The sequence below is a fragment of the Aulostomus chinensis genome, chromosome 4 (assembly GCF_037954235.1).
Source record: "Aulostomus chinensis isolate RoL2024-O1b breed Wild chromosome 4, RoL_Achi_v1.0, whole genome shotgun sequence".
Lineage (NCBI taxonomy): Eukaryota > Metazoa > Chordata > Actinopteri > Syngnathiformes > Aulostomidae > Aulostomus > Aulostomus chinensis.
The window spans coordinates 21,093,709-21,115,337 of NC_141323.1; the positions used below are offsets into that span (position 1 = coordinate 21,093,709).

Here is a 21,629-nt window from a genome sequence, read left to right on the forward strand (position 1 = left end):
CAGTGAAGAAAACTGGACCTGAACTGCCTGCTGAAATCTTGCAGGTGAAGGACAGAGCTCCACCTCTTTGACAGACACCACCACTGTTGGCTCATGTTGTCCAAAAAAAAGTGTGTCAGGTTTTGACACGCACGCATCGAAACACACACACATACACATGCATGTTCTTACACACAGAGACTTTTCCTCTGTTTTTGTTTTTTACTGGTTTTGAACCAGTAGTTGGTTTCTGTTGGTTTGATTTGCTTGACTGGTTGTTGTTTGTTTGACCTTGCAAATCCATATTTTGGGTTCTGGCCTGTTCTGCTTTTCATTTTGTGTTTGTATTAAAATTCTGTTGCTGAAAAAGACACTTTTTTTCCTTTTTGTTGAAGTAAATATATGTGGGTCTAAACTGACCCATAACACCATGGATGTTACAATAGTTAATAATATTAAAATGAAACAATAAATAAAACCAATCCATGTCAGAGATGTGTTCTAACACCCCTCAGTAATGGTCAGCAAACACAACAACATTTGTATATTTCTATTATTTTCTTGAGGTTCATTTGATCATTTTTTAACTGAAAAAACTTGGGAAAAAACTTGGATGATAGAAAATTGTTTTTAGTTTATTTGACAGCTGATTGAAGATGTGGGTCAAAACTGACCCGTTAACTAAAGAGATGGGAACAGAAAGCTAACACAAGAGGAAGGTTGAAGCTATGAAAAAGGAGTTTGATAAAAATCTTGAACTGACAGTAGAAATATCCTTTTGTATGTTTACCTTTGTTGACAGAAGTCACTTTAGCTTGGCAGTGAAAAGAATCTCTGCTAGCTTGACAAATAAGTGCACAAACTGGGTTCAAGCTGGACTTTGGACACTGGTATCTGCAACAACTCCCATCAACTCCTAATCTAGCATCTCTGCTGTGGTCAAACTATTTTACAGAACATTTGACAGACCTGTGGAGCAGTGAGGACAGACATGAGTTGATCCACATGATCCACTGAAGCGTCATTTTCCCCTGCCACTGAGGTCACCAACATGAGCTGGAGTTGGGAATCTTGAACTGAACCTGGTATCACAGCGACACCTACTGCTGCAAAATGGAACAGCAACATTGAACCCAAGTACAGGATTGGAGGGAGACTGATGGTCGCTGTTTGGGTTTTTGAAGAAAAAAGAGGGCGTTGGTTCAAGCTGGATTCTCAGAGACTATTTCCCCAACCTCTACATTGGAATCTACACTGTCATCCAGTCATGTGACTGAAGTCATCCAGTCATGTGACTGAAGTCATCCAGTCATGTGACTGAAGTCATCCATTCATGTCAGTGATGTCACTTGGCCACACATTCTAGAAAAGAATGCAGACTCCACATTTACTCCTATCTATTATTGTGTCCCATCCTCCTGGTCCTTACTCTGAATTCTGAAGTGGAACATCCACAGATAAAAGATAAAAGATAAAAGCAAGATAAAAGACACTGTTAGAACAGAAAGATCCATAAACCCACCAACAAGAGGTGTGTCTGGTACAGATGTGGAATTATTGGCTCTCACAATGTTGAGGCAACTGGGAAGAAGACAAACAAAAAAGGCTTGTGTGATTCAGACATTCATCAAAAATGGTCCTGTAGAACTGTTCAATGTGTCATGACTTCTATCCATTTTCTTCTGCTTATCCTGTTCAGGGTCATGGAGGGGGTGGAGCCTATCCAAGCAGCTTTTGGGCGACAGGCCGTGTTCACCCTGGACAGGTCACCAGTCCATGACAGGGTTAACACATCCACAGACAAAAATTCAAAGCCACACTCAGGAGGATCTCTCCACCCTACAGACTGTAAAGGAATCATCAAAGATGGCAGTTGGAGTTCTGTGGATCTGTGCTGGATTCCTCGTCCTCACGGACCAGAAGTCTGTCTGAAATACTACACTGATTGATGATCTTTACATGAATCTGTAAATGCTTCTAAAATTAAGAGTAAAAAAAATCCTATCTTCTTCATGTCTCAAGCCAAATCAAATCAAGAGTTCTTTTATGATAATTTTTTTAACCGGACGTCTGCTTTGACTGGTTGGTTGTTGAAACAGAGCAGGACAGGACAGACAGCAGAAGACAAATATAGAGAAGAAAAGACAAAAGACAGAGAGAAAGGAGGGAGAGAATGACAAAAAGATGGGAACAAGATGAGGGAGAAAGACAAGCAGAGAGAAAGACAGAGGGACAGGGGGATGGAAGACAGACACACAACAAACAACAGCAACAGCAGCAGCAATAATAGTAAACTAGCTGCCAATGATAACGTCTCCTGGTCACTGAAGCAATCAACTTCAGCATAATAGGAGGCTTGAAGAGCCAGGAAATAAAATATAAGCACAATACTGATGTGAATGTCAGTGCAATACTGAGAACACTGATATGTAGACGACTAGTAGGGGCAGTGCAGTGGTTGGCACTTTCACCTGGCCCTGTGATGGACTGGCGACCTGTCCAGGGTGAACCCCTCCTCTTGTACTGAGGCTGCTGGGACAGGCTGCAGTTCCCTCTGAGACCCTGAACAGGAAAATCTGTAGAAAATGGATTGATGGATGGAGTTTGCTGTGTTTCGAGGGATTTTCCTGTTTCTCTTGATCACTTCTTCAATCTGAAAATACTTTCCAATTGAACAGTTAGAAAAATTTAACTTTTTGCAAGATGGGGGTTGCCGGTTCTTCACATTTGACCTGCAGGAACAGTCTCAAGACAAGAACACTTCTACTTTTGGTGATGACAGTTTGTTCAACACTAAACTTCATCCAGTACCATGTTGTCAAACACTGGAACAACCACAGCACCTGAACAGGGACTTGAACCCTGGACCCTCAGATTAAAAGGCTGATGCTCTACCGTCTGTGCTACTCAGGCTCTCGCTGCAGCATTTAGACAGGAAAAGAAACACCTGTGAAGGTCAAACTGCTGCTTTCTTGACTTGTTCAATCCTCCATGTTCAAGTCCACCATGCTTTTGATTGGCTCTGATTCTCTGTGGCAAAATCCAACAAGAGGCTCCAAAAATGTCTTGAATGTTATTAGAATGCACAGGACAAGATGGTAGTTTCCTTCATGTCTGCAGTTCCTCCACTGGAAAGTAAAGTCAATGCTGTTCCTCTGCTGAAACCTGGGATCGGACCAGGGACCTTTAGATCTTCAGTCTAACGCTCTCCCAACTGAGCTATTTCAGCTCTGAGTGAGGGCCCTGCTTCTCTCATTTTATAATCTCTTCCACTCTCACTTGAACTTAGAGAGGATTTGAGCTTCTGAAGTCATGACACATTGAACAGTTCTACAGGACCAAACTGAACGAACTGAAGAAGCTTCTTGGAACTCTAAACTTCTTAACTCGCTTTCTCCAAAAACTGTGCCTGGACGAAGGCCGTTTCCAGCTGTCCTTCAAACTGACGAGGACCAAGTTTGATGACCTGTTTGGAGGATATCAAGGATGGACACCAACTACAGGCCCCAGGTTCGTTGACATGACTTCACTGACACCAGGGGAATGTCAACGCTGACAGGCTCTCTGGACTCATTGTCATGAGAATTTGTCACATCAGTTGAATATCTTCACATACGTGAATTCATTGAAGGAGTGTGGTTCTAGACCTGCTTTACCTGTCAAGTGTCTTGAGATAACTTTTTTTGTGATTTGGCACAATATAAATAACATTGACTCGACAATAAATCGACTCTTCCCCCCCAACCGTTTAAAGCAAACAGCCGTTCCCACTGATCCTGGATCTGCGCAACGTTCCTGCTTTTTAAAAGGAAAATTGTCATCATTGCTTTTGCAGGATGTGCTTGCTGATGGAGAATTGTTGGCTATGAACTCATTGAACTCACTCCAAGTCATTATTTTTGAGCAAACTCATGACTCCTGATGTTTAGCCACGTTACCGGTCTTCCCCATGACGGGTCGGTGGCAGCACTCGTCTACGTTCTCCCGCAGACTTTCTGCGGTTCCATCTTCCAGATTTTATTGATGAGGATTGTTGGTGGATGAGAGAATTGAAAATTTCTTACTGCAGTTTGAGGTTTGTATGATTGAAACTGTGTAGATTGGCGTTAAGAAGTTAGCTGGTTTGGATAAATTCAGGTATGAGCCACCACACTGAATCAGGCACAGGTATGACGTTCACCCTGACATAGAACATCAACAGTTTAACATTGTTGGCAGGACTCCAACCTGAGCAGGGAGACCCTAATGGATTTCTAGTCCATCGCCTTCACCACTCGGCCACAACAACCACATTGACACACATTTGTAGAGGATGGATATTCACAAAATGATCTTAATTTCTGTCACAAGCCCATTTGTGTGAGGTCCTATTTTCTCTTTTTCAGCATTCCTTTGTTTCCAGGTCTCTAATAAGTGCAGAATTACAAAGACAAGCAAGCTTGATCCATCCTGGGCAGGTGATAGGAGCCATTGACAACTGGCCAGAGACCCTGGCACAGACTTTGGGGTGGTGATAGAGAGCATTTATACAATTATATTCTATATTTATAGAATTCTAATATCCTACAATTTCATTGAGCAAATGCTTTTGTCCAAAGCATGTACGTTTCTCACATGTATAGAATATATATGTTACTCTTTTATCTACGTATTAACCACAAAATGCAGTCAAATGCCAGTAAATTCTGAGTATTTATTCATTATTTATTGTTATTTATTATTTTTGAATCCATTTTCATTGTCACTCTTCTGTTCATTTTCAGTTTGATTCATAAAAATGAACAAACTTTGACGTGTTTTCTTCTCTTGTGTGTCAACAATTTTGGATTTGGAATCTCCTGACAAACAGACCACATGACCAAGATGAAGTGTTTTTGGTGAGTTTGGCTCCTGAGCTCAAGACAGTTGTGACTCATAAAGGACAGCTTCAAATGCAGCTGTGAAGCCTCATTGTCAGCTGGGAGGAACGACAGGTGTCTCCCTCTAGTGGCTCCTCACAGCAACACGAGCCTCATTTCATTCACATGCATCCACCACCTCACTACCAAAGGCCAGTTGGGCCTCGACAGACAGGTGAGTTTCAAGTGTTGGACAAAGGTCTTTAAGATGTTCTTATTAATTCTATAAAACCTGAGATTAAAATCTATGGAATTACAACCAACAAGCAGTCAAACACCTGATTGACTGACTGATTGGATGACATGGACCCACCTGATCCATGTCAGCCTTGTTGGAGCAGAAAGAGGTGGATCAGAGGAATCAGTGGATCAAGACTCAGGTGTCAGATGAAGAATCTCTTTATTCACAATGGAGTCAGAGAAATCTTCCAACGTGAGAGAACCTGACAGACCATTTTATACCAAAGACAGGCTGTGTGTGTGTGTGTGGGGGGGGGGGGGGGGAGACGGGACAATGGCTTAAGGGAGCTCCAGGTAACTGGTTTGAACTGGTCCCTCATCTCTGTGAGTAGAAACCATCTGAGGTGGAGGTTGGAGATCTGCTTTGACCTCCTGATCTCCCAGTAAAGCCAATATAGATGTTGAGCTTGGAGGAGTTGATGGCCTCCTTCATCTTCTTGTTGGAGATGTTTGCTAAACTCAGCACCACCACAGATCAGAGGAAAGTCCACTTGTCAGCTGGACACTGGAGTTTCTAGTGACCTGCAGGATCTTAGTTGTGGTGGCAGCAGGCCTGTTCCAAGAGCTTTGCTCACATTCATGATCAGGCTTCAGAATGGTTCTGGACCACTGAGTGATAGAAGCTGATCCTGGGGCAGCAGAAGACAAATATAGAGAAGAAAAGACAAAAGACAGAGAGAAAGGAGGGAGAGAATGACAAAAAGATGGGAACAAGATGAGGGTGAAAGACAAGCAGAGAGAAAGACAGGGGGATGGAAGACAGACAGACAACCAACAACAGCAACAGCAACAGCAGCAATAATAGTATTGATATTCTCCTGTTATTGATGTTTTCATGTGAAAGTGGCATATTTAAGATAAAAGACACTGTTAGAATAGAAAGATCCAAAAAAAACCACCAACAAGAGGTGTGTCTGGTACAGATGTGGAATTATTGGCTCTCACAATGTTGAGGCAACTGGGAAGAAGACAAACAAAAAAGGCTTGTGTGATTCAGACATTCATCAAAAATGGTCCTGTAGAACTGTTCAATGTGTCTTGACTTCAGAAGCTCAAATCCTCTCTAAGTTCTAGTGAGAGTGGAAGAGATTATAAAATGAGAGAAGCAGGGCCCTCACTCAGAGCTGAAATAGCTCAGTTGGGAGAGCGTTAGACTGAAGATCTAAAGGTCCCTGGTCCGATCCCAGGTTTCAGCAGAGGAACAGCATTGACTTTACTTTCCAGTGGAGGAACTGCAGACGTGAAGGAAACTACCATCTTGTCCTGTGCATTCTTATGACATTCAAGACATTTTTGGAGCCTCTTGTTGGATTTTGCCACAGAGAATCAGAGCCAATCAAAAGCATGGTGGACTTTAACATGGAGGATTGAACAAGTCAAGAAAGCAGCAGTTTGACCTTCACAGGTGTTTCTTTTCCTGTCTAAATACTGTAGAAAGAGCCTGAGTAGCTCAGACGGTAGAGCATCAGACTTTTAATCTGAGGGTCCAGGGTTCAAGTCCCTGTTCAGGTGCTGTGGATGTTCCAGTGTTTGACAACATGGTACTGGATGAAGTTTAGTGTTGAACAAACTGTCATCATTAAAAGTAGAAGTGTTCTTGTCTTGCCACTGTGAGACTGTCGCAAGAAAAGTGACCAATAAGAATTTCATGTGGCATGAAATTAACAAAAGACCACAAATAACACTGGTCAAGTTAATTTTATTTATATTGTGCCAAATCACAACAAAAGTTATCTCATGACTCTTTACAGGTAGAGCAGGTCCAGTACCAAACTCCTTCAATGAATCTACACCCAACAATTCTCCATCAGCAAGCACATCCTGCAACAGTGGTGACAAAACCTTTTAACAGGCAGGAACATCAAGCATCAAGGTGATACCTTCCAGGGTACCGATCTCATGAGATAAACTTGTAAAGTGTCATGAGATAACTTCTGTTGTGATTTGGCACTTTATAAATAAAATTGACTTGACTTGACTTGGAAGTTAGAATTAAATTTAAAGTAGAAAAGTCTTCCCTCTTCAATCCTGTCACTAAGTGTTATAAACTGTTTCAAACAAATTCTACTGTTCAACAGTTCAAGTGTTTCTAATGAAGCTGAATGTGCTCTCTTATACTTTCCTCAATTGTGTTTCTTTCATGTCCACCTGAGATCAAAGACAGAATTCTAGGTACTGTCAAAGCCCTGATGACATCATCAGGAATTCTGACTTTGATCTGGAGACTCTTGCTTTAACCTGAATTTGATCTGACTAATGTTTTAGTTTAGGTTGCATGATACCGACCACCTCATTTCTCCTGATGGACTGGTGACCTGTCCAGGGTGAACCCTGCCTCTTGCCCAATGTCACCTGGGACCCCCCCCCCCCTCGTGACCCTTAAAGGATAAGAATAGAAAGAGGATGGAGGGATGGACTTAACATTAAAATCAGCTGATCTGATCCACATTCTAATTCTTCCTTTCCCTCTTTAGGAGTATATACAACCTTGTAGTATCTTTCCAAAGCTTTTAGTATTTCTTCTTGTTTCTACTTGTAGTTTTATTGTCTGGATCTTTTCTTTTTATATCCTGCTGTCTGCTCTTTGCTTTTGGAGCTTCCTTCAACAACTACCAAGCCTCCTGGGTACTGTAGGAAACATGGTCAAGTTCTTCTTACTTTTGCAGTCACGTCCTGCTCACATTGGTCTGTCTTCATTTTGACTCCTCCCACTGCCACAATGACCAGCCTTTATACACTTGGTGACTGGGGCCCTGGTTGCTGCAGGCCTCAACACCAGCCTGTGGTTGTGAGCAGGGCAGAACAGAACTGACAGTATCTCACATGCAGGACCTGGGTCAGCACCTGGTGCCAGCTGGGGCACCGCTTTAACCTGGACGCCCTGGAAGATCTTCTCCAGGAACTCGCCTTTTTCAGTCGAAACAGCATGAAACTTCAAGTAAAGAATTAAAATTATTTAATTAACAATGAGGTCTCTGTAATAAAACAAAAGGGACAACTGACTACATCACCATTTCTACCTCTTTTTAACAGACTCACATTTCAAAACAATCAGGTTTATTTTGCTCCTTTCTTTCAGCAGAGAATGGTTTTGTTCCATCAACCTCTGGGTTCTGGGCCCAGCATGCTTCCTCTGCTCCACTCTGCTCTACCATTCATTGAACAGGCCTTGATTGAGGAGAGCAGGATTGTGACAAGAACAGGAATGTGAGTGTTGAAGGTTTCACAATTTTCTCTGAAGCAGGCCTCAGCAGGTAAAGATTCATCTCTTATTTCAGAGGAGGATTTGAAGAATTCATTGTTGCTGAACTGTTTATGCTTCAATTTCTGGACGTTCACTGGTGGAATGTTTGTGGGTCAGAGGTGAAAAGAGTACAAGTGCACCTGTTGTGTGTGATGGGGCACCAACATGCAAGAAGTTGTGTCTCCTCAGAGACTGGAGTCTTCATCCAGCACCTTAAACCGCTCGGCCACACCACCTCACTGTGCTATTCAGGGAGTTGGTCTGCTAAAGGCATGTTGAAGAGGAAGTAACATAATGATATTAAACTTATTCTGAAGGGGGACCCCTTTCCTCCCACGGTCACAGGAAGTGACGACAGCACCCAGAAGCACCCAGGAAAGAAATGGTAAAAGGACTCAATTTGTACAGCTCCTTTCTACCTCAGCACGCCACGCTAGCAAACCCCCTTTTGTTTGGTTTGGTTGTTGTTCAGTGACTGTGGATGAACACACAGGAGAAGTTGTGCATGAATTGGTGTTCCCTGTTCACTTGAATATATGCAGGAGTATGAGGTGGAAATAATACTGTTTATTTTTGTTCTTATTTCAGAACTGTTGACACAACGGTGTCAGATTAAAGCACTTCACCTTCCAGATGCTGGTCTCCTTCTGGTGTCCTGACTGACACCCATCTTGTGTTCTGGATCCACCTGAACGAAGCAGCTCCAGATCCCTGAACTCCCTTACAGGGATAGAAAATGGATGGCTGGATGGAAGTCCCCCAACTGTGGCTGTTCTGAAACTCTTCTCCTCAATCACTCCTGAGTTGACACTCTGAGATGGGAAACTCTGAGTATCTGGTTCCAGAACAGCTGATCTGAGTTGCTTCAATCAACTGTGAGTACGTTCACCTTGAGTTGCACACGTGCACAACCACGACAAAATGCCAACATCAGTGGAGCCCCGACACCACGAGTCACCATGACAACCACGAACAAAATAACAAGTTATTTCACACCAATTCATTGAAACAAGACCTTCCTATATTTATGGATCCATCACAAATATGAGCCTTCCCAGTCTGTCAGGTGGTAGAATTCAGTCAGCACCAATAACAGGAGAGTCAGAGTTTAGAAACCAAAGACAGACATTAAAGTCTCTCTGATAAAACAAAAATATAGTGAAGTATACTGGAAAAGAATATTGCAATATATTAAATATGATATTTCCATGGAGGGGCAGTTTTACATTTTTATTCTTGGATGCATTATATTTTAGAATCAGAAAGGCAGTTACAATGACATCATCAAGACTAAACCTGGTGCTGACAAAGGTGAGGTGAACAATTTTCACAATCAATCCCAAATTTAGGCCTGAAGTTAGAAAATAATATTAGCTAGCTAGCTAACGTTAGCTAGTTAACGTTAGCAAGCTGGCAATATTTAGCACCATCAAATAGTTCAAACAAGGTCAACAGCTGTTATAATGATGGTCACATGATTTAACCTTCCTCCTGTGTGACCTGTTTGGAGGTTTTAAATGCATCAAAGAAGCACATCAATTTGTTTATTGCATCAAGGCTTTCTGACTTTGGCAGGAACCTCTAGTTCAACAAAATAAAACAAACAAATGTTTTTCACTGAATGATAAAATAGTGAGGGTCTGTCTGGACCCAGTGATCAAAATAAGACGATAAAGCAACAATTAGAGCCAAACCTGAAGTCAGAAGTGCACTGTCAGCAACCCACTGACAGCAGCTCCTCTCCCAGTCATGGGAGCTTCAGGGGATCCTCATTTGGCCTCGTTTTCCCATCGACCTGCACAACAACAAAACAAACAAAGACGGCCATGTCCAGTGTGGTCCTGGATATGACGACTGGACTGCAGGGTCCCAGTATCACTGTGACAATTCTTTTACCAGCTATGACCTTGGACAAGAGCTTCTCAGGAGGAAACTTATCATGGTGGCACAGTGAAGAAAACTGGACCTGAGCTGCCTGCTGAAATCTTGCAGGTGAAGGACAGAGCTCCACCTCTTTGATAGACACCACCACTGTTGGCTCATGTTGTCAAAAAAATAAAGTGTGTCAGTTTTTGACACACACACATCTAAACACACACACACATACACATGCATGTTCTTACACACAGAGACTTTTCCTCTGTTTTTGTTTTTTACTGGTTTTGAACCAGTAGTTGGTTTCTGTTGGTTTGGTTTGCTTGACTGGTTGTTGTTTGTTCGACCTTGCAAATCCATATTTTGGGTTCTGGCTTGTTCTGCTTTTCATTTTGTGTTTGTATTAAAGTTCTGTTGCTGAAAAAGATACTTTTTTCCTTTTTCTTAAAGTAAATATATGAGGGTCGAAACTGACCCATAACACCATGGATGTTACAATAGTTAATAATATTAAAATGAATAATAAATAAAACCAATCCATGTCAGAGATGTGTTCTAACACCCCTCAGTAATGGTCAGGAAACACAACAACCTTTTGTTTATTTCTATGATTTTCTTGAGGTTCATTTGATCATTTTTTAACTGAAATCGAGGGTTTACTGACTAAAAAAAGGTCCAGAGGCCCACAACAAAATATTCCAATCAATATTTCCATGGATAAGGAAGCCTAACAAGGAAACCAAGAGATGGAAACAATTTGGATGATAGAAAATTGTTTTTAGTTTATTTTCCAGCTGATTGAAGACGTGGGTCAAAACTGACCTGTTCACATAAGAGATGGGAACAGAAAGCTAACACAAGAGGAAGGTTGAAGCTATGAAAAAGGAGTTTGATAAAAATCTTGAACTGACAGTAGAAATATCCTTTTGTGTGTTTACCTTTGTTGACAGAAGTCACTTTAGCTTGGCAGCAGTGTTAATTTTGAAAGGAAAATTTTTCATTGACTACACTTTATTTAACTTAAATACTATACTATACTAATAAGTACTGACAACGAAAATTAAAACAAAATCGCTGTTCACTATAAGCTGACGAGTAAAAACGTGATGAAAAGGATGACGGCGGCCGGTCGGACTCTCAGGGTTACAACCATCCTTAATGCCTTGATTTCTTTTCTTTTTAACCAATTAATCATCTCAAAACTAATTTGACCTCTCAGTCCGACTTTTTGATTGGCGGCCCCGACCCCACACCCGCCCCGCCCTCCGCGGTGTGTCAGTGCACGTTGCAGAGACGCTGTGTAGACGAGCAGCAGACCTTCACCTGTGGCGGCAGCGTGGAAAGTTGGAAGAAAAAGACGAGCGGATTTATGGACGCATTTCTGTTATCATCCTGCTGAACAGAAGACGGAGTGTGTTGTTCCTGACAAGGATGGGGAGCGTTGTGGATCTTAGATTAGTGGAAAAAACACGACCAGTTTGAAAAGACACCTGAAGGCCCGCCATCCCGCAGCTGGAGCTTTACTCTTGTGGCTTGTCAGTCAAATACAGAAAATAAACAAGAACTTGCACTTTTTCTAACAGGCTTCTGACGTTTCATTATTATGATCATGATCCTTATTGACAAGAGCAATGTGCTTCAATCTCAGTTTAAATGACAGTTTCATGTTTGCTTTGTATGGAGTTTTATAGAACATCACATATCCCTTTGCAACATCTCAGGAAAATAAAACATTGCTTCAGACTAAAATGAGGACAAAAGACTAAATTTAAACTAAAACTTTTCTAAACTAAAAGGCTAAGATGGGAATTTAACTGAATCCAGTCTTTGATGACTGACGATAACTAAGACGAAAGTAAAAATTCTTGTCAAAAAGAATCTCTGCTAGCTTGACCAATAACTGCACAAACTGGGTTCAAGCTGGACTTTGGACACTGGTATCTGCAACAACTCCCATCAACTCCTAATCTAGCATCTCTGCTGTGCTCAAACTATTTTACAGAACATTTGACAGACCTGTGGAGCAGTGAGGACAGACATGAGTTGATCCACATGATCCACTGAAGCGCCATTTTACCCTGCCACTGAGGTCACCAACATGAGCTGGAGTTGGGACTCTTGAACTGAACCTGGTATCACAGCGACACCTACTGCTGCTAAATGGAACAGCAACATTGAACCCAAGTACAGGATTGGAGGGAGACTGATGGTCGCTGTTTGGGTTTTTGAAGAACAAGGAGGGCGTTGGTTCAAGCTGGATTCTCAGAGACTGTTTCCCCAACCTCTACATTGGCATCTACACTGTCATCCAGTCATGTGACTGAAGTCATCCAGTCATGTGACTGAAGTCATCCAGTCATGTGACTGAAGTCATCCATTCATGTCAGTGATGTCACTTGGCAGGACTGTCATTGCCGTCACATTCTAGAAAAGAATCCAGACTCCACATGTGGCTCCCATGATAACTGATGGACCTCTGGTTGGAGGCTGGACGATGATGTTTGGACTTGAAGGAAAACTTGTCCAAATTCCATTGTGTTCAAATTTAAAGTCCCACAATAAGAAGTAGCTGAATCTGACAGGTGAAGGTTTGGAACTACAAGATGGTTGATGTTTTCTTGACTTGATGCTCTGACTGTCAGGGTAGATGACAGCTTCTTTCTGCTGCTGTATCTGAGTGGCTATGATGTGAGGTTTTACCTTCCAAGGTTGTCTGGTTCCAGGGGAAATTTTAAAATTCCAGTCCCCAATCTTGGCTGTTCTGAAACTTTTCTCCTGAATCACTCCTGAGCTGCAGCAAGAAAAAATACCAGTGCCCAACCAGATCAACTTCATGGCTGCTAACAGCCTCAGACACTTGATTTCCATCAATCTGGAGCCAAGAAGGCCCTCACCTGTGGTTCTCCTCCAGGAGGGTCCAGGTTCTGCCATTGTGGCTCCTTGTGCCACTGCCAGAGAGCCTCAGCTGCACACTGCAACATTTCAACAGGAGATTTACATTCCTTCAAATGTCCTGACATCTTATTCCAATGGTTCTGTTCCATATTTATATTTCAAAATAAATCACACAATGAAAGCTGCCACAGCTGGTTTAAGAGAGAGAACACGCTAAGAGATTTGAAACCAGTAAAATATGCTTTTTTGTGTGCAAACTAGTGAGGGGCATGGAAGGATATTTTACCACCAATACAGAACCCAAACTTTAGTCATGTGATGAGATGGCGACTCTGATTATGAAGTTAATGGACAAAATGTGAATTGAAAGAAAATGCATTTCTTCAGTAGACTTTGATCCAACATTTGTAGTTAGATTTTGGTGGCTGCTCCATGTTGGAGGAAACCAGGCTGATGTTGGAACGTCACAGGGAAACTCGTTTGCCTCCTCTGCTGCCAGTTCAACCCACTTTGGCAGACGACCACTCACTCCCATCAGTGGAGAGCAGCTTCAACTTGGTTTGGAAGTTTCCATTGTGGATGCATAGGAATGTGGAGAAAACATCCTTTGTCAGAAGTGGGATTTGAACCCACGCCTCCAGGAGAGACTGCGACCTGAACGCAGCGCCTTAGACAGCTCGGCCATCCTGACAGAAACTTAAAGTCGCAGACTTCAATATCAAATGAATTAATTCATTGACAAAGTAGAATTTTTTCCACAGGAGCTACTGGCTCCTGAGTTGTTGCATTTATTGTGAACATTAAACACACAGTCTGTGTTCATGGCAGTAAGAAATGAATTTCATTTTTCTAAAGGAAAAGAAATGAACCAGAACATTAGAACCACATAATATCTCTTCCTCAGTTTGTTCCATGGGACACATTCCAGGCAGGAAGGTCCCACTGAGACTTGAACTCTGACCACTGATTCAGAGTCCTGAGTGCTCACCATTACACCATGGAGCCAAACACAAGGAGGAGTTTCCTCAAAATACAACTTGACATCACCTGCAATCCAAACTGTTGCTATTTGGAGGTTCATCTTGCTCTTGTTCCAGACTACATTGCCAAAAGGAACATGAACCACAAGGAAATCATGGAACTCCAGATTAATTCAGGACTTTCTAACGACATCGTATGACCTGTGAGCAAAGACTGGCCAGGCCTTCCTTAATTTATCAGCTAATTACTGCTTACTTACTTGACTGTGATGATCCCTGAGATCCAAGGAGGACAGAGGAAAGAAGGATCCCGTTGGAGATCTCCTACCTTCTTCCTACACTTCACTAACTACTTTGATGTCAGGAATATGATGTACTTTACTCAAATGACTTATGAGTTTTCTGTTTGACAAGAAGGAAGTCAGAGGTTCATAACCTCCCTTGTTGGTGGTGCCCTCAACCTGCTGAGAGCATCACTTATTTATCTACAGAGAAACATAGCAGCTCTTCTGAAGGCTGCAGGAAACCTGCTGGAACTGAGACTTGGACTCAGGTCACTGGATTCAAAGTCCAGGGTGCTATCAGGTCCACCATGGCATCTGGGCTTTACTTACCGTGTAAACAGGACCACAGTGGTGGTCTGGTTTTAATTTTCACAAACAAATACGGTTTAAAACTTGTAGACAGTGACACAGGGCTCGTATTTGAAGGGCCATGGGATGTGAAATATCCCAAACCTCTGAGATCAGAGCGATCACTTTGATCTCAGGGTCCTGACCTTGGGGGTTCTTCCTTTGGTCTTCAAATACTTGTGGTTTTTATTGGCATAACTTTCAACTTGCATGCAAAAAGAGAATCACAGTCAACTTAAACCCAGCAGACAGTGTTTATTTCTAATGAACCAGACAATCGCACAAATGACAATTAAAGGAAAAACAAAAAAAAAAGGTTAAAAAAAATCATTCTCCACTCTGAAGCTTTTGAAAGTTCATTTGAAGGTTTAAAGGTGGTGGTGAGGAGGACACCCTGATCCTCCCTGTTGTCACTGCCAGGATTCTTTCTTCTGGTGCTGTGGTTCTTCTGATGAAGGGCGGCATGATGTTTGCTGTCTCAGGCTCCACCAAATGTCCTCTTCAGTGCTCCATCTTCCCTGCATCGGAGACACAAGGGTTTCTCCTGGTGCCGACCCTATCATCCTTCTACCGAATGGTGCGGCGATGGATCCTCAGAGGACGCTGGGATCCTTCTTCTCATCAGTGCCACAGTTTTTCATGGAGGGAAAGACAGGAGCTTTTTAGTCATGTTTTGCTTGGTGTTTCCTGCTCAGAGCATCAGGATCTGTGACGCCATCTTGTGATAGTGGATTCATTCATCTGCTATTTCAACACATTCAAGTTCATTATCCCTACATGTCAAAATACATTTCGTGTGGAGTTTTAGTTTCTGGACTCAATCATAATGTGTGCATTTATTCTTCATGAACATTTCTCAGCTTTGTAAGTTTATGATATTTTGTCTTCCTCTGTTTTCTATTCCATTGTTGTTGATGATTCTATTGCAGGTTTGAGTTCCCTGTTGACTGAAGCAGAAACAGGAACAAAAAGCTGGAGGTGGTCAGAGCTCCAAGTTGGGACGCTGATATTAAAGTAGGAGATGAACACATCCAGGTTAGCCATCACTCTCAGAACCTGCTACTTTACCTCTTCAGAATGTAGCAGCATAGCATAGCTTCATCTCACCGGTTAGTGGCCCACTTTGATGTCTGGGATATGAGGTTAAAGGTTCTTTACAGCTCTGAATGAAGGGTTTATAAAGTGTTTACAATGCCATAAATAGCACAAGCATTCAGTAATCCTTGATAAAAGGAGACTCACCATCAAGTTGGACCAGTTGAAGAACAAAAGGACTTCTACACTATCACATTTATCCTCTCTCTCTCTCTGCGTGGACACAACAAATGAGCTGGTTCAGAGACACGAGGCAAAAAAAGCTGGATGAACTCTTCTTCATTCCAAAAATGACTTCACCCTTGAACACTGACGTCAGGTCATTTTATAGGGTCCTCCATTTTTTCATTTATGTGACGTTGCATATTGGGAAATAATTAATTATAAAACAAATACTATATTTTGATGAAAACTATATTTGATCAGGAAAACTACATTGGGTCAAATAAATCCATCGTTAGTGACGGTGTTACTAATTTTAACTTTAGTGCTCTGGTGCTGATTGCCTCATTAAGATCTTCATGAAGAAATAAACTGAGACTTGTAAAAATGTTTTTTTTTTTCTTTTACAGAGTTGGCAGTTTGAGCATTGAATCTTTCTTTGTGTTGAGAACAAACCCTCAAAGCCTTCATGTTTCAGTTTGCTTCACAGCTAACAGACAAACACCTCTGAGCCTGGTTCTGGTAGTCCAGGTTTAAACACCAACACAAGGATTTTATGCTGATTTCTTCACATGCAGCTGAAATCTAGACTTCAAGTGTTCATGTGAGGTTACAGCTTCACGCCTGTTTAGTTTTCAACAAATATTAAGTCACTTTTATGCATTGAGCTCACTAACGAACTTTAGTCTCAGTAGCTGAATCTGTTAGGGGGAAGGCAGTGTGGACCGGCAGGAGCCTCCTACAAAATGCAATGGAGAGAAGAAGAAATCCTGAGGAGTCGCTATGAGATTGAAGTGTTAAAGACGTGGCTCCTTTGGTGGTGATAGGATTTGAGTTATTGACTCTATTTTTAGTTTATTTCAATGTTATTGCAAACATCAGCTGCTCACTTATCAGCTAGCAAGTAAACAACAGTATTGTTCAGTGTGCTAGCTGAAGTAGACCGAGCGGTCAGTTGAGTCTTTATTTCCATGTGTGCTCATGGTAGCAGGGGTTTAGATTTCTAAATGTAACCCTTTTACCACCGGCTCCAATATTAAAACCCACCTTAGGCTTACAGGGAACACTTTAACTCATTTCAAATATCTTGTATGGTAAAAGTCCCATCTGGAATAATTAATATCAATCTATGGCAATGTATGATTCTCACTCTTAAATATTCAACTGGAGGCTATGGGGAGAACACTTGACCTTTTAACTCTGCTGTAAAGCTTCAGTAACAACACACAAATTCAATGAAACAACACAAGATTTCAGTTTAGAAAATGTATTAAAAGCTTGCAGAAAAACACATTCAAACCTTGAATAAACAAGACTATAGAAAATAATAAAGAACCCCGGGGTATATTGTTTGTCTTTTTTTCAACTGTCTAATTTGATTTCGAGTGCACTCTTGTTTACTTTCGTTGGCCCGCTTTAGTTGGAGCTCATGATGGAAACCTTTACCAGATCCCCCCCGTGTGTCGGTGAAGTCAACAATACCGGACCGCAGCCGATGAATCCCTCGCTCGTTGTGGCAGCAACCGTCCCGCTCGCAGCAGCCCGCAGCAACAGACCTCCGTGACTCGGCAGCAGCGGCACATCCTCCGGCTCCGTCGGCAACCACGACCTGTCCTCCGACTCCGTCGGCAGCAGTGACGCGTCCGCCGTTAACGACTCTCCCGAGGCGACTATCCGAAGCTCCTGTCCCGTCCTTGCAGCGGCGTCTCCCTTCAGCGTGGACAGCGTTAGCCTAGCTCCCGCTAGCTTCTGTAACTGGACTTGCCTGGTGCTCAACAAAACACAATCGGTGGCGGAGAATCCGACTCACGCACTCCGATCACGTCGGTCAATTACAGTTCACAGTCCGTTACCGATAAAAACTCCTCTCCGACGACACACAGTCTCCAAACTCCGTTACGCCATTCACACGATGCTCCTTCTTCCTCGCGCGCGTTTCTCCCGGAAGTGTAAACACTAAAGGTCATGAACTCACGCACGTAACCTAACGTAATAGAATTACTTTAACATTTTTGAAAGACATTCACACCCCATGAAATTATGTTTTTTTTGAAAGTTACTAATTTTAAACAAATTTTATATATTTTAATATCTTCTTCATAACAAATACTAATTTATGTAAATTTTAGCTTAACCATGAACTGGCATTTTATTCTTAACTTATTCCTATGAAAATCATGAAATAAATACCACTGATTTATCGGAGTATTACATAAACCTAGGATTAAATTAAAGCTGCAGTCAGCGTTGTTTGGGCCTGAGCCTCCTCCCGCCCACCGGGGCCGAGCAGCAGGGGTCGTCCTGAATCCAGTGATGAATTTTATGAAAGCGGTGGGACTTGTACACTGCAAGCACTTGCTGTATGTTGGCCCTGCGATGGACTGTCGAACTGTCCAGGGTGAACCCCGCCTCTCGCCCGTTGATGCTGGGATAGTCTCCAGCCCCCCCGCGACCCTTAATAGTAAGGAATAAGCGGAAGACAACCATGGACGATAAAGCCTTAAGTAGCGAGTAAGGCGATTGTTAAAGGTACCTGAAGCTGGTAGACTTTAGCTGAAGTTAATGCTAATGCTACCTAACATTCTTGCTAGTTTATGAACTTTAATGGCAGGAGAATAAAGGGAACTATGTTCTTTTTCTGTACTGCATCAAACATGGAGGTGAGTTTACTCTCATTTTGTGTATAAAATACTATCACAACATACAGACACAAGGTTTGATGAAACTTCACTATTTGAGGACATTTATTTTAATATATTTTTTCTTTTTTTTGGGGGGGGGGGTGAATGTCCTGTATTATTTTGTTTAATTTGTGCTTTTCTTTCCTGATAGTTCATGGTAGTATTATCAGCTTTAGTCAGTAGAGGGCAGTATGCCCCCTATTGTTGTTTAGTTTGATGTGTCAAATTAATTTGACCTTGTCTGCTGCCTCTTGCAGGTTTCAACTTGAATGAGAAAGTTTTTTATTATCCGCCCCCTATGGCTCATAGGGGGCGCTGGGGCGCCGCCCCACCAGATGTGGAGAGGAAAATCTCTACATGTATTGATACATATATATGTGCATATGTTTACAATTTTTAGCGTCAATGTCAGCCTTACTTAATTGTGTGTGTCTACATGCAATATGGGTCATTTAAACAACATTTACGCCAACTGACTCATTCAATTAATAGTGAATTTACTCTGATAGACTGTATAATTTGTCTTTAGGGGTGCTTGTCAAAGCGCCCCAGACCTGCAATTAATTAGCCAATCCTGTATGGTTGCTAGGGAAAAATAATGAATAATTGGCCAATCAACATCGCCAAATTTAACGGCGTAGGGGCGCTGGAAAAGTCGCCCCTACGCCAACGTAAAGTGCGTGAAGGTTTGGATTGCGAAAGCTAGCTGAGGAGCCCGCGATATTCTTTTTGCGTAGTGAGATTCCCAGATTTCCGATGCCCTACGAAAAAAAATACCGCGAGAAGTGAGTGACAGAGAAAATGACGACAACAACGATCGAAGTTCAAGAGCAGCAGTTTCCACCGATTTCGGTGAGATCCCTTTTAAATTTCCCTTTTGCGAGGAGGACCATGGCGGAAAAAATCCGCGTTAAGGAGCTGGGACCGGACAAGCCTGAAATCAACATCCAGCAGCAGTCCAAGGAAAAGGCTAAATCCTACAACAGGACTTTTTGCCGGAGCTGGTTTCAGCGCAAGCCGTGGCTGACGGGTTGTGGAGCAGCCAACGCACTTTTTTGCTTCCCCTGCATCCCTTTCAGGAGTGACCGGTGTGATTCAGCATGGACACAGACAGGAATCACTGACCTAAAGCACCTCTCCGAGCGGATTAAGAAACACGAAAGAGCGAAAATTCACATGGAAATCTGCGTGAAGCTAGCGGTTCTTGGGAAGATTAGCATAGCAACGCAGCTCGATGACAGTCACCGCATCGCTGTAAGGAAGCACAATGATGACGTAGATAAGAACCGTAACATCTTATCTAAGATAATTAACTGTTAAATTCTGTGGTGCTTTTGAACTGGCTCTGCGGGGACATGACGAAAGTGATTCCTCTGACAACGCTGGAATATTCAGAGGTCCAGTTGACTTGATGGCATCCATTGATCGGTACTTGAGGGAGCACCTTGAAAATGCAACCGTTTTTAAAGGCACCTCGAAGACAGTACAGAACGAGCTCCTGGACTGTATGCTGGCAGTTTTGAGAGAACAGATCCTGGATGAAGTTAAATCGGCAGACTTTTTAGCGATCCAGGCTGATGAAACTACTGACGTTTCAACACAGTGTCAGTTAGTCTTAGTTCTGAGATACATTGACGACCGCCACAATATTCAAGAGCGGTTCTTTGAATTTTTGAAACTGCCCAACACCTGTGCGGATGCAATAGCCAGTGCCTTATTGGAGAGGCTGCACAGCATCCTTTCTGAGGGACAAGAAAAGAAGCTGATTGCCCAGGCCTGTGATGGGGCAGCTGTGATGAGGGGTGCCAAAGGAGGAGTGCAGCGAAAGGTACAAGACATCTATCCAAACGCTCACTATGTTCACTGCTATGCCCATCAGTTAAACCTGATACTGCAGCAAGCAACCTCCCACATCCCTCAGATCAGTCACTTTTTTTCTGACATGGGGGGATTTGCTTCTTTTTTCTCTAAGTCAAGCAAGAGAACTGCAGTGCTTGATGAGAAGTTTGCGCACCGACTTCCAAGTGCATCATCAACACGTTGGAACTTCAACAGTCGTGTTAACACAGTTTATGAGCACAAGAAGGATCTGATGAATTGCTTTCAGGCTATCCGGAACAGTGAAGGGTTTGATAGCCAGACAAAGAGAGAAGCTGGTGGCTATGTGAGAATGCTGGAAGATGAAACTTTTTGTTTTGTACTGGCCCTGTTCCACAAAATCATGCCACATGTGGACATCCTTTACAACCAGCTGCAGAAGAGAAACATTGATGCTGTCTACATGGCAGGAGTCACCCAGACATTCATTGACCACATGCAGGCTATCAGGTATGCTAAATTAATTAATTTGTAGCCTAACCTCAATTTCTCTGTATATGTAGACTTAAATGCTTATATATCATCTTATTTAAAGCATTGATTTATCTGTATAATATAATTGACAGTAATGATATCCACCTTTGGTTTTGTTAATGTATGCCTAACCAGTTTTTAGAACTTACTCATGAAACTTATGTGTTGGGTCAGGGAGGATGTGCCTACTCTGGCTGAGGATGAGGAGTTCAGGGGACCTGCTCAGGAGCCACCCGCAAAGAGACGCAGAACCTTGGGAGAAGACACACTGCACCATTTGGCACTGGAGGTAAGAACTTGCTTCTTAGTGTGATTTGAATCACATTGTTAAATAAAATCAAAATAAGATGTTGGCCATATGATACAGTGGTCCAGACTTAAATGTATATTGTTTTATGATGATGTGAATCATTACAGTATGTTTATTACATAATATAGGCTAGCTCATCAGGTCAATGTATTAAGACAAGTGAAGATGCAATAATTCCTATTTTGTATAATTATATCATTGCATAGGTATGTGACACCATTGTGAGCCATGCCAAGGAGAGATTTAGTTTCACCAAGCATCTTGTCAGCGCCACACTCCTGCAAGG

General features: G+C 42.3%; 3 non-coding genes across 3 annotated transcripts; 2 read left to right on the forward strand and 1 right to left on the reverse strand.

Moving 5' to 3' along the window:
- Positions 1-3,135: 3,135 nt before the first annotated feature.
- trnaf-gaa (transfer RNA phenylalanine (anticodon GAA)) lies at positions 3,136-3,208 on the reverse strand. Its single transcript has one exon. It is a non-coding gene; the product is annotated as a tRNA-Phe (tRNA).
- A 3,032-nt stretch (positions 3,209-6,240) lies between these two features.
- Positions 6,241-6,313, forward strand: trnaf-gaa (transfer RNA phenylalanine (anticodon GAA)). The gene has a single exon. It is a non-coding gene; the product is annotated as a tRNA-Phe (tRNA).
- A 243-nt stretch (positions 6,314-6,556) lies between these two features.
- On the forward strand, positions 6,557-6,629 carry trnak-uuu (transfer RNA lysine (anticodon UUU)). The gene has a single exon. It is a non-coding gene; the product is annotated as a tRNA-Lys (tRNA).
- The last annotated feature ends 15,000 nt before the right edge of the window (positions 6,630-21,629 follow it).